The sequence below is a fragment of the Echiichthys vipera genome, assembly GCF_963691815.1.
Source record: "Echiichthys vipera genome assembly, chromosome: 1".
Classification (NCBI taxonomy): Eukaryota; Metazoa; Chordata; class Actinopteri; order Perciformes; family Trachinidae; genus Echiichthys; species Echiichthys vipera.
In genome coordinates, this window is record NC_139826.1 from 40,725,322 (window position 1) to 40,739,216 (window position 13,895).

The window sequence follows — 13,895 nt, forward strand, 5'->3', positions numbered from 1 at the left end:
TCTGACACCCCTGATGAAGACACAGTCGTATCCAAAGGCTGAGAGTCGATCAGCGTGCACCGGTCCTTTCTCTTCTCTTGGACGTTTGTTTCATATCATAATAAAAGTAGAAGTTACACCGCGCCCGTTTAGCTCAGCAGAACTAAACAAAGCAGGGGAGCTGTGTTTAATGGTCACCAGTCACTTTCAGAAGACAAATATTTTTGCTTTACACAGCAGCAGGAGCCTGCATGGTGGTGTGGTGGTTAGCACTGTCACCTCACAGCAAGAAGATTCCAGGTTTGATAACCTTCTGTGTGGAGTTTGCATGTTGTCCCCGTGTCTGCGTGGGTTTTCTCCGGGTTCTCCGGTTTCCTCCCACAGTCCAAAGACGTGCAGGTGTTCGGTTCATTGATGACTCTAAATCACCCGTAGGTGTGAATGGTTGTCTGTCTCTGTTCGTCTCTATGTGTCCTGTGATAGACTGGCGTCCTGTCCAGGGTGGACCCCGCCTCACGCCTGATGTCAGCTGGGATCGGCTCCAGCCCCCCACGACCCCGACAGGGACAAGAGGTTGTGCGTCTTGTCGACTGTTTTTGAATCTTTTCATCGACCAAATCTGCAGTAAACACTCCACCTCCGCATCACACCAACGTGAACCTTTCACCACCATTGCTTTAAACGTCCGCGCATGGTCCCTCCTTCTTTTTTCTACGTCCCAACAGGCGCACAGGAAATGACCTCAGAGCCGCCGTAGGCCTCGTGCTCGTACACGTGCGCACGCTCGTGCTCGTACATGTGTAAACGTGCTTTACTAAAGCCCACCTCTCCCAAACGGGCCGTGGACGGCCAGCTGGCCGCAGCTAGATGCTGTACGGTTTCACTCACACTGGTCAATCGAACCAGACTTTACCCTTGGAACCTGTTTGGGCACGGTACAGATGAACAGTGTGAGTGCGCCCTTGATGGCAGTTGCTACAGTCGCCTCATACCTCTTTGTGTTACATCGGTTGCATGTGAGGGGTTTAAGGGCACAGCAGAGCCGTGTTCACACCACAGACACACGGATGTCACACATGAGTCACTTCAATGAAGACATGAACAGTCGAGGCAGAACGATCGGATCTGAGGGAGGGATCAGAACTGAGCATTAGCCCGGTGATGTCAACGTAATAAGCTCTCTGTAGCTTAATCTGCTCACTCCACCGTGAAATCAGTGCGACTTCACACAGCTTCAGAGTGACGGTATGAGAAGGCACATAACCTCCAGGCTCTAAAATAGTCCGAGGCTATTTAGAGTCCAGATCTCTGCTGTTGCTCCAGATTTGTCAGGTTAAGTGTGACTGCAGCTCGCAGATCTGGGCGTGTGTCTCTCTCCGTCCACAGTTTTGTGCCAGGCTGCGCTGCCTGCCAAGTGTGATCCATCTCATTAGCAAACACACCTCCCCAGTGACTCACTTCCTCTCCTTGTTGCCTTAGCCCGTCGTCAGGGACGTCCTCCCGTGTTTCCTGGTAATTAGAGCCGCGGGGCTGGATGAAGGGGTAAAGATGTAAAGCAAGAGGAGGCACATGTAAGCTGTGTGTGTGAATCAAAGTCTCATTCAGGAGACAGAGGAAGTGTTTGGTCGTTACAGCTCGGCGACAAACAGAGAGGCGAAGCTGAGCCTTGTTTTGGCTGCACCCACATGTTCGTCCTGGTTGTTCTCACGCCGGCCTGTCTCCGGGTTTTCTGGAGATTTGTTTTCAGCCACGATGAGAAGAGAAAAACAACAGACAGCTGCTAAAAGTGTTCTGTGTGAACAATGCTACAAAAACAAAGGGTTTGCCAGTACTGTTAGGGCGCACTCACACTGTCCTTCCGCACCGCGCCCCGGGCTTTAGGGTACTTGTCCCCCCTCCCTCTCCCCCCGCGCCCCAGCCCCCCGTTTGTACTCACACTGCCTGGGCCTCGCGCAAATGCTTATTGCTGTCCATCATCACGCCATAACATGTCACACGCATTTATCGCGTGTGTGTGGCTTTGTTTCCAAATCTTTCCGTAGACCTCAGAGTTTTTGTGCGTCTTGTCGACTGTTTTTGAATCTTTTCATCGACCAAATCTGCAGTAAACACTCCACCTCCGCATCACACCAACGTGAACCTTTCACCGCCATTGTTTGAAATGTCCGCGCATGGTCCCTCCTTCTTTTTTCTACGTCCCAACAGGCGCACAGGAAATGACCTCAGAACCGCCGTAGGCCTCGTGCTCGTGCACGTGCGCACGCTCATGCTCTTACATGTGCAAACGGGCTTTACAAAAGCCCACCTCTCCCAAACGGGCCGTGGACGGCCTGCTGTCCGCAAATATGCGCGGAGCGGTTGCACTCACACTGCTTAAAGGTACCAGGCTTTAGCTGAAAAAACGGTTTTGGCCCGGTACAGAAGGACAGTGTGAGTGCGCCCTTAGAATCACAATTGGACATCTAATGGACTTAAACTAAGTAAACTTAAGTTTCCCAAAGCTGTGTGTAAAGACAGGAGGAGGGAGGTGTGCTGTGATCAAGGCCTGTAACGTTCTCCATGTGAACAGAGCAGGTGACAACTCAACCAGGAGACGTTTACCAGCTGGTAAATACCTGCGACGCCTTGATGTCACCACCGCTACGAGTGCACAGGCGTCCATTAAACGGCTTTAACAGACATTTACTGAGTAAGGAAGTGACACTTTCTGTTGGGAGAAAATGTCAGTTAAAGTCGCAGTCGGCAACGTTTATTTGATCGTATTCACTGAAGCCGAAACTCTGCTCCGCTAGAATCAGAACATAAATCATCCGGTCTCAGACAGAAAAAATGAATGCCTCTACGTGCACGTCGAGCCGTCCACAGCACCCGTATCATCCTGTTCCCAGTCCCCCCTCGCGCATGTTACCATATCACAGGTACGCGCCGGAAGCTAGCATACGCTAAATGATGTTAGCAGTTGTTATCTATGAGTAAGTTAGCCAGACTACCTTCATGTAGCGTGTACTCCGTGCTGTTTATCGATGAGACAAGAGACGGGTGCGTTCACAGGAATCTGGTGCACGTGCACTGACGAGCACTCGATGGGAGGGAGGGGAGGAGCTTGTGTGGTAGAGGGGGAGGGGCGTGAGAGTCGGAAACATGCTAAATTTGACTGAGTCAGCTCCATCTGTCAGACTTCCCACTGCAGCTTTAATACTGTACAATATAAATCACAGCTGCACGATGTTCTGTCAGGATGTTACTGCAGTGGGGACATTTTACAGACACGGCTATACGTAGCTAGCTACATGCTATCAGGGGAAGCTGTGATCTTTGTTGCTGATGCTCACATTTTTAGATCTTATTCCTGCTGGAGCTTGTCTTAATTGTGTCATTTTGGATTTAGAAGCTGTTTTTCATGTTTGCATTTCTGTGTTTGATTTAAAGAGACACTTTTGTGATTATGAACTTTTAGAGGAACAGCTCGTTTGTTTTTAAACATCTGAACCAAAACTTCAAAAGTGACCGAGCTGACACTGACGTGTGAAGGTAAAACTGTTTAGACAAGTCTGTTGTTCCCTCACAAACAGTTGCTCAACACCAGACTCACCTTCCAACAGGTGTGTGTGCCTGCATGTGTGTGTGTGAGTGTGTGTGTATGCGCGTGTGTGTGTGTGTGTGTGCCTGTTAATGATCTGTGAACTGCTGCAGCCTGCTTCCTATTTAGCTGATTACAAAGCAGCTCAAAGTCAGCAGGTGTCCTGTAGTGACGTTAGTGAAAATATTTTTGTGTGTGTGTGCATGTGTGCATGTGTGTGCGTGTGTGTGCGTGCGTGCATGCGTGTGTGTGTGAACAGGTTGCAATGAGGACAAAATGAGCAGTGTATTAAGTGTGTGAGCTGCTGCAATAACCTGTTTAAAACTACCTGTTTCATTAAAGCCCCTTTGCAGCTCGTGACGCCTGTTCATTAGTGAGGGGATCATTTACCAAAGGAATTCTCATTACAGAGAAATAACTCAATGAGACTGCCACCCTGACTTTACCACCGCGCCCGCAAAATCACACCTTTCCCTCTTCCTCGTCTTTCCTCTTGCACCGGTTTAACCCTCCTGTTGTCTTCAGGTCAAAATGAGCCGCCACTGTGTTAAAAAAAATAAAAAAATCCCCTAAACGATATTTTTCAACTTGAAATGTTATGACTTTTCCTAGATTGGCACCAACAGTAGAAAAAGTGAAATGTTTCTTTTGTTCACATTTCCATGTGAGCTGTACAAAAAAAGGTACAAAGGTCGTCCTGGGGTCAAAAAGACCCGTGAGACACAAAGAGGTGAACTCAAGGTCACAGAGTTATTTACAAACCACTGAATGTTCCAGTGTTTAGTTGTTTTAATCAGTCGCAGACGTAACAAGACAAATCATGGGGTCTTCTCACGGACGGCTGTGCCTTTGATCAGTCTCAGATCAATCAGTAGTAGACGTGAACGAGACAGTAGCAGACGTAAACAACACACAGGTGTTATCGCAGACTGCAGAGATTATAAAGGTGCTGCAGACGCCGTGAGTGTGCGTTATAATGCTGAAGAGGCTCTAGAGCGAGACAACCCTGATTCAGAAGAGGAAGTGGAGGATGTATCAGAAGAAGAAGATGGGGAGGAATACGACCCAGAGCATGATGAATGCTTATATTAGGGGTTTAGTGAAGACGGGTCATTTTGACCCGGAGGACACAGGGTGTATACAGAAAATGAGGACAACAGGAGGGTTAAAGCAGCTCCTCCGACTGTTTCATCCACAGGTTTATCCGTGATATAAAAAACCCACTGCATCAGTGCACAACGTTAGAAATCAACGCCGTGAACACGTACCATCAGTCCGTAGCTGTGTCGTTCAACACGTTGGAGGAGGTTTGTAATGTGGTGTAACTTTATGGACAGACGTGTCATTGACTTAGGAGACGCAGTGCCGTCTGTACTTCGGGTCATTCTCCAGTTAAAGACTTGTACATTTCTCATGACTCATTGGTATTAAGCCAAAACTGAATGAATAAGTGAATGAGTCAGCGTTTCTCCATCAGTGCAGAGCCCCTTTAGGGAATAAAGCTTGTTATTCTACAGGCTCCCCTGGAGGTTTCCTGTAACTCCAATTATAGAGACAAATAGGGATCAAGTCCTGGGACAGTTGATAGTTTTACAGATACTCATGAATGCTCCATTTGAAGCAATGGTTTAAAGGAATGACATTTAAAGGAATTGAAATAAAAAAAGAGTTTGCATGTTGTCCCCGTGTCTGCGTGGGTTTTCTCCGGGTTCTCCGGTTTCCTCCCACAGTCCAAAGACGTGCAGGTGTTGGGTTCATTGAGGACTCTAAGAGCGTGCTCACACTGTCCTTTTGGCCGCGGCCAAAACCGTTTTTTCAGCTAAAGCCTAGTACCTTTAAGCCATGTGAGTGCACCCGCTCCGCGCTCAACTGCGGCCAGCTGGCCCTCCACGGCCCGCTTGAAAGAGGTGGGCTTTAGCGGAGCTGTTTGCACATGTACGAGCACGAGCCCTATGGCAGTAGCGTTATGTCCGCCTGTTCGGACATGTAAATAGAAGGAGGGACCATGCGCGGACATTTAACAACAACAACAATGGCGGTGAAAGGTTCACGTTGGTGTGATGCGGAGGTGGAGTGTTTACTGCAGATTTGGTCGATGAAAAGATTCAAAAACAGTCGACAAGACGCACAAAAACTCCGAGGTCTACGGAAAGATCTGGAAACAAAGCCACGCATCGCCATGACGTCATCAATGCGTGTGACGTGTTACGGTGTGATGGCGTATGGACAGCAAGAAGCATTCTCCGAGGCCCAGGTAGTGTGAGTACAAACGGGGCTGGGGCGCGGGGGGGGAGAGGGAGGGGGGACAAGTACCCTAAAGTCCGGGTCTCGGTCCGGGAGGACAGTGTGAGCACGCTCAAAATCACCCGTAGGTGTGAATGGTTGTCTGTCTCTGTTCGTCTCTATGTGTCCTGTGATAGACTGGCGTCCTGTCCAGGGTGGACCCCGCCTCACGCCCGATGTCAGCCCGGGATCGGCTCCAGCCCCCCCGCGACCCCGACAGGGACAAGAGGTTGAAGATGATAGATATTGAGAACTGTGTCTGTGCAGTTGAAGATGAACGAATGAATGAAATAAAAAAAACATACAGGTATGAAGCTGAAACATTTAAAAACTCCCAGATGTATTTTGCTGATTTTAATCCAGCTCTGTCTCACGGCAGTGTGTGCAGATCACCACTGTTCGGCTTCCCTCTCTGGCATCACCTTAGAGCATCAGAGGTCCGCAGAGAGTCCGCCAGAAAGATCCGCCTGGGATTTCCACCATGGAGAGAAGCTAACCACCTTTAGTCCCACACTGCCCATGAGACACAGCTGGTTTAAAATGGGTAAAGCGTCCCTTTATCATCTGGTAAGGATGAACCCTGGGCGCCTCCCTAGGGAGGTGTTCCAGGCACGTCCAGCTGGGAGGAGGCCTCGGGAAGACCCAGGACCAGGTGGAGAGATTAGATCTCCACCTGGTCCTGGGAACGCCTCAGGATCCCCCAGTTAGAGCTGGTTAATGTGGCCCGGGAAAGGGACGTTTGGGGTCCCCTGCTGGAGCTGCTGCCCCCGAGACCCTGGATAAGCGGTTAAGGATGAGATGAGTTTAGAAGATTTTTCCGAGGGGCAGCGAGCCGCACTGGATTCCCGTGATTTGCATAAAGTTGCCTGGACCTCAACTCATTCACATGAGGAGCGGGACACTCGTCCGATTCGAGACCGGCTGATGGGAAAACAGGTGGACGGAAAACAAAATGAGCTGGAAATGAATGAAATGAAAGAATAAACATTTCAAGGCGATATGTTTTGTCAGGCAGGAGTTTGCAGAGGAGTAGAAAAACAAACATTACTCCAACACAGAAGAGAGTGAAGTCATCGGACAGGAGGAAGCAAAGGCGACTTCTATTTTGGAAGCTGGGATCACACGTAGACGTTCAGAGGACGAACAGAGCCGGGGAGAAACACGAAACAAGACAAAAGGGGTAAAAACAGAAGCGTTGAAACCAGAGGAAAAACATCAGCTGTCACATTCATGACCGTCATGTGAAACAGGGACATTTACAACTCGATCTGGAGCCTAAACACGGATATCAGAACTCCATCAACCGTGAGGTCACGTCATTGAAAGGGTGTGATTGAGCTCTGCAGTCGGTGTTGACGAGTAAATTGGTTTCATCTGCTGAGAAACAGTCTCTCCTTCTGCTGCAGGTTATCACAGACTCTCCTGTACTCTACTGCCATCTGCTGGAGAGAAACCAGACGGCAGACACCATCATTCATTCCCTTCTTTCTGATCCCACGGCCGCTCCTGCTCCCCTTCCTTCTCTTCATGTTGATTTTTGCTTTTGTTCGATTTTAATTCTCCTCAAAGCAGTTTCAGTCCAAAGCAACTGGACCTGGTTATTCGTCAGGAAGACGTTTCACCTCTCATCCAAGAGGCTTCATCAGTTCATGTACGCATCTGACCAGGACCAGGACCAGAACCAGGCTGGGACTGGACCCGGACCAGGGTGGGACTGGACCAGGACCAGGCTGGGACTGGTCCAACTAACTGGTGTGAGATCCAGGTATTTACCCTCTCACAAGGGCGATGATGTCACTGGAACCCTTTGTGCTCCAAGTGCCAACGACCGTCGTTAGAGGGGAGGTTGTTGGTGGGAGGTTAGTTTTGACTTGGTTAGTGCTGGTCCAGTCCCTGCATGGCTCTGGTCCTGGTCCAGTGGTTGGTGGGAATTAGGTCTGGACTTGGTTAGTGCTGGTCCTGGTCCTGGTCCAGTGGTTGGTGGGAAGTAGGTCTGGACTTGGTTAGTGCTGGTCCAGTCCCAGCCTGGTCCTGGTCCAGTGGTTGGAGTCACAGGAGGCCGTTTGTGAACAGTTGTTATTTGAGGTTGGATGAAGGGATGAAAGCGCAGCATTGTGAACTGAAGAGAAGTGGTGTCTCAGATCTCCTCCTCTGGTTAGTACAGACCTACTTCCACTTACCACTGGACCAGGACCAGGACCAGGACTGACCAAGTCCAGACCTACTTCCACCAACAACTGGACCAGGACCAGGACCAGGCTGGGACTGGACCAGCACTAACCAAGTCCAACCAACTTCCCACCAACGACTGTCACTCTAACGACGATCGTTGGCACTTGGAGCACAAAGGGTTCCAGTGACATCATCGGCCTGTGAGAGGTTAAAGACCTGGATCTCCACACCAGTTAGTTGGTCCAGTCCCAGCCTGGTCCTGGTCCAGTCCCAGCCTGGTCCTGGTCAGATGCGTACATGAACTGATGAAGCCTCTTGGATGAGAGGTGAAACGTCTTCCTGACCAATAACCAAGTCCAGTTGCTTTTGACTGAAACTGCTTTGAGGAGAACGACGACCTGAACACAAGAGAACATTCACAGACGTTTCGATTATAATCACAAAATCTGTTCTGATCGTATTAAAATTGATACGCAGAGAATGGAGGGACGTATTTTGGTAGTTTAGAGGCTCACTTCTCCCGACTTACACACAAAAACAACACATTTGCTGCACGTCTGCCTGAAACGGATACAAAGAAGGTTGAAAGGAACTTTGTGTAGAAGTGATTTATTGTATTTTTAGTCTTTTAACGGCCTTCTGGTGACTTTGTCTCTGCAGACTGAAGTCGTTCAAACACAGAACTTGGTTGTGAGTTTGAAAGGTGGCTCCTCTGCAGAGCAAACATGCTGCGCTGGCACTTTTATCTATTACATTTTCGACTCAAAGCGTCAGTACAGGAATTTAAAAGAAGCACAAGACAAACAAATGCATTTCTTTCTTACTCGGTTTTATTTTTTAATACATTTCAGATACAGCAGCTCTGCTTTGTATCAACAGAACAAGTCCCGAGTCTGACACACTGATGCAGGTGTAGACCGGGAAATAACATTGTGCACTATGATATTTCATTATCATAATAACATTTGACAGTTTAATGGAGAATTCTGTTTTTTATACAACAATAGTCGGAGGGGAGATGCGAAAACGTTACCGAACGCAACCGGCATACTGAGCAGACGTCGACGCTCAAGGTTAGCTGAGTCACCTCTGTGTGTAAAATGAATTATAAAGTGGATTATTGCTGCGTTGGGCCTCATTCATTTCAACGTTGCGTTGTAGCAGGTTTCAAATAACCGCAGCTGTGACGCCTGCACAGTGTGCTGGTTTCGTTCCCTAACCCTAACTGTCACCTGTTAATATACAAAATGCACAACTTTTCCTAGGTTATCACATGAACCTGTTGATGAGAACGTGTTGCGCTGTTAGCCTCCCTACGTTAGCCTTTTTCTGAAACAGTCCAGTGACTTTGTCCCTCTTTGCAAACAACAACTTTGCCAAAACATCCAATGAGCAGTGTTTGGCGATTTCCAACTTCCCCTAAAATATGTCTCTGCTGCCTTTTTACAGCATGTTTTACCACACGTCTCATCTCATCTTCAGCCTCTGATCCGGGGTCAGGTCGCGGGGGCAGCAGCTCCAGCAGGGGACCCCAAACTCCCCTTTCCCGGGCCACATTAACCAGCTCTAACTGGGGGATCCTGAGGCGTTCCCAGGCCAGTGTGGAGATCTAATCTCTCCACCTGGTCCTGGGTCTTCCCCGAGGCCTCCTCCCAGCTGGACGTGCCTGGAACACCTCCCTAGGGAGGCGCCCAGGGTTCATCCTTACCAGATGATCCTGAACCACCTCAACTGGCTCCTTTCAACACAAAGGAGCAGCGGCTCTACTCCGAGTTCCTCACGGATGCTGAACTTCTCCCCCTAACTTTCGTCTGTAGTTTTATCAATCTGCACTTTAAGTTAAGATGTTATTTATTTAAAATTAACATTTTAGGGACCACAAACGTAGGGACATGGTTGCACTCGCTAGTAGATACGTTTGACACATTAAAAGCTTGTTTTCATGTGACAGCTCTGTCAGGTTGTTGATAAAAACAGAATTCTCCCTTAATGCATTAAATTGCCCTGTGAGGAAACATACAAATTGGTAAAATCGAGACCCTGCTAACAAAAGGTGACCTAGCATCACACGCGTTTTAAAAACACATCCATGCTCTCTGTGACTAAACTAACCCTACAGGAGAGCAGTGCATATCAAACCAGATACATTATGATGCATATCAACAGATAATAGTCTGACACTGTGGCAGTATTGTCCTGTGTCCACTGTACAGACTTATTAATAAAGTTACTTACAAACCAATAAGGAGGGAGAGGAGTGTGTCATCAGCATACATGATCACGTGACAGGTCGAGACATAAATATTAAGCCAACGACACGAAAGATTCAAAAGAAAACTCCCAAAATCAAATCTTATAAATTAGAATCTGCAGTGACATGCCACATTTTTCAAACTATACATAATAAACAAAGATAGAAATACATTTACATTATTGCTCGACATTCAGTTATGGCTGAAGTTACGTTCATTATTCGCCAGAAGTTCAGATTTGTAATGGGCTTTGAACCTGGTTGTGTTGTTGTGGTGCGGTGGAGCTGGAGTCTGTGGTCCAAACTGAAAATATACAAAATCTGTGCACACACACACACACGTACGTACGTCCAGGGGGGCAGTAGACTCACTGAAGTGCAACATATTAATAATTTCACCACTTCTCCACACTTGTGCTGCATAGTTTCTATTTTAGTTTCTAAGGGTTGTGCACAAAGCCAGGCTTAGGTTCCCAGAGCTACAGACCATCCCTCTTTGGCTGAGGTTGCATAAACACCAGTAGCCTGTAACTACTAAAGTGAGATCAAATTAAATCACAATGTCATATCATCCGAACCTTTGATAGACACACCTGCACAGAAGAGAGACCCAGAGCCGCTAACGTGACGCTCTATGTCCCCTATCATGTGAATCTTTAGCATCTAAACTTGTTTATGTTCTTAACCTCTTGGTGAACAAAGCACATCTTCTAACGTTTGCATCACATCGTGCAATATTGCCCAATATTGTGCTGTCACATGGACCGATCTTAGCTAGCTAGCTAAGCTACGGTTGCCCCTCCAACCCCATCTTCATCCCAACTCGTCACATACATTGAGGGCGCACTCACACTGTCCTTCCAAACGGTGCCAAAACAGGTTTTTATGGGTAAAGTCTGGTTCCTTTGACCAGTGTGAGTGCAATCACTCCGCGCCTAGCTGCGACCAGCTGGCCGTCCACAGCCCGTTTGAGAGAGGTGGGCTTTTGAAAAGCGTGTGCGAACGTGTACGAGCATGAGGCCTACGGCGGTTCTGAGGTCATTTCATGTGAGCCTGTTGAGACGTAGAAAAAAGAAGGAGGGACCATGCACGGACATTTCAAACAATGGCGGTGAAAGGTTCACGTTGGTGTGATGCGGAGGTGGAGTGTTTACTGCAGATTTGGTCGATGAAAAGATTCAAAAACAGTCGACAAGACGCACAAAAACTCTGAGGTCTACGGAAAGATCTGGAAACAAAGCCACGCATCGCCATGACGTCATCAATGCGTGTGACGTGTTGCGGCGTGATGACGTATAGGCAGCAAGAAGCATTCTCCGAGGCCCAGGTAGTGTGAGTACAAACGGGCCTGGAGGGGGGGACAAGGACCCTAAAGCACGGGGCACGGGACGGAGGCACAGTGGGAGGGCGCCCTTAGAGCGAGCATGAGACCGGACATGGGACGTGGGTTACTGATGAGCTTGGAGCTGAGACACACACACATAGAGTATTAATAGACGCACTCACACATGGATGGTTTGGTTTTGTACATGGGATTTGTTGGTAATAAGACAAATCCAGACTAACACCAGACCCATGTTCTGCTCTTAACTGTAACTTCTCATCTCATCTTCAGCCTCTTACCCGGGGTCAGGTCATGGGCTGAGCAGCTCCAGCAGGGGACCCCAAACTTCCCTTTCCCCGGCCACATTAACCAGCTCTAACTGGGGGATCCTGAGGCGTTCCCAGGCCAGTGTGGAGATCTAATCTCTCCACCTGGTCCTGGGTCTTCCCCGAGGCCTCCTCCCAGCTGGACGTGCCTGGAACACGCCCGTGCTCGTACACGTGCAAACGTGCTTTACTAAAGCCCACCTCTCCCAAACGGGCCGTGGACGGCAAGCGTGCCGCAGCTAGACGTGGTACGGTTGCACTCACACTGGTCAAAGGAACCAGACTTTACCCGTGACACGTGCTGGGGCACGGGACGGAGGCACAGTGTGAGTGCGCCCTGAGTGATGCAGCAGGAGACAGGTAGGTGTCAGGCGGTGTATTTAGGGGAGATGTGATAAAACCTGATTTTTTCATAGCTTGTAATTATGTTGTCTTGTTATTTTCACAGGTCTCAAACATTTCATGATGAAATTGAAGCAGATGAAAAACCCCCTGCAGAGACAAACAAAACCCAGGATGCACAGAGTGACAGGCGACTCTCAGTAGACCAGCTGCTGCAAACACACCTTTGTACGTGGTAACTTTTGGTAAATTCCATCTAAAGTCTCGTTCACACACGATGAACTGCAGCCTGAACTTTAACTCTGCAGTACCGAGATTTATGTGAGTAAACGAACCTCTGAAGGTCGTATTTACAGCACGAAGACGCCAACAAATACGTCAAAATCATCCGACAAACTCAAGGAACAGCGAGATACTTGGTTGTTTAGGAGCAAATCATAAACTGGCTCTGTGGCTGCAGTGTAATCTGAGTCATGTCCGGCCTCGTGCACGCTCTAAGGGCGCCCTCCCACTGTCCGTCCGTCCCGTGTCCCGTGCTTTAGGGTCCTTGTCCCCCCCTCCAGGCCCGTTTGTACTCACACTACCTGGGCCTCTGCAAATGCTTCTTGCTGCCTATACGTCATCACGCCGTAACACGTCACACGCATTGATGTCGTCATGGCGATGCGTGGCTTTGTTTCCAGATCTTTCCGTAGACCTCGGAGTTTTTGTGCGTCTTGTCGACTGTTTTTGAATCTTTTCATCGACCAAATCTGCAGTAAACACTCCACCTCCGCATCACACCAACGTGAACCTTTCGCCGCCATTGTTTGAAATGTCCGTGCATGGTCCCTCCTTCTTTTTTCTCGACCTCAGAGCCGTAGGCCTCGTGCTCGCACACGTTCGCACACGCTTTTCAAAAGCCCACCTCTCCCAAACGGTTGCACTCACAGGTCAAAGGTCAAAGGAACTAAACTTTACCCGTAAAACCTGTTTTGGCCCGGTGCGGAAGGACAGTGTGAGTGCGCCCTAACTGGCGCCAACCATCACCCAAACCATCAGAGGATGTCCAGTACGTGAGAACGCCTGGTTCATGTGAGAGAACGTCTGTAAGTGCTGATTCAAAGGGAACCGGTCCTGCTGTGTTGCTGTTTTAACCCCTTCGTAATCTTTGATGCGTTGGCTCGATCCAACATCACACAATGAGGTCAAACATGATTCAAACGCACAATAGTTAAGTTTCAGAACTCAAAGAGAAGAAGAAAAGGATTTTAAAGACATAGAAACAGAGAGGATGATGCAGTGATGCACCTTTGCTCATAAAAAACACAAAAATCACCATTGCACATTTGTAAACTGCCTCATCAGCTCTTTTCTCTGAGAGGAAGGAGAGTTAGAAAGGTAAAACCCGCTCTGCCCCGAGTGTTGACTGTCAGGTTAGAGGCAGAGCTTCCTAGCGTGGTGAGCTCAGCGTGCATGTTCTCACTAACCAACCGCTGGTGATCGCAGCATCGCTAAGACTCCTGCGACTCCCCGAGGACACATCTTGGTGCTTGAGCGGCGCTCGGACGTGAAGTGACGTCAGAAAGAGAGGTGGCGTTCTGTGTGACGGTCTGCAGGACAAACGAATACTGAGGGTGTCTTTCAGTGTCAGAGGTG

At 48.7% G+C, this 13,895-nt stretch overlaps 2 protein-coding genes across 2 annotated transcripts in view; one reads left to right on the forward strand and one right to left on the reverse strand.

The window, feature by feature from the left end:
• LOC310966441 (C-type isolectin Sp-CL4-like) overlaps nucleotides 1-13,895 on the forward strand; it is a 301,712-nt gene that overhangs the window by 59,518 nt on the left and 228,299 nt on the right. The gene's annotated exons all lie outside the window — the stretch shown is intronic.
• Nucleotides 13,106-13,895, reverse strand: part of LOC310966448 (nuclear receptor ROR-alpha A-like) — a 22,992-nt gene continuing 22,202 nt past the window's right edge. The window contains exon 11 of the mRNA XM_083940179.1: nucleotides 13,106-13,895. This exon is cut by the window's right edge and continues 380 nt beyond it. The gene's annotated coding sequence lies outside the window, so the exon portion shown is untranslated.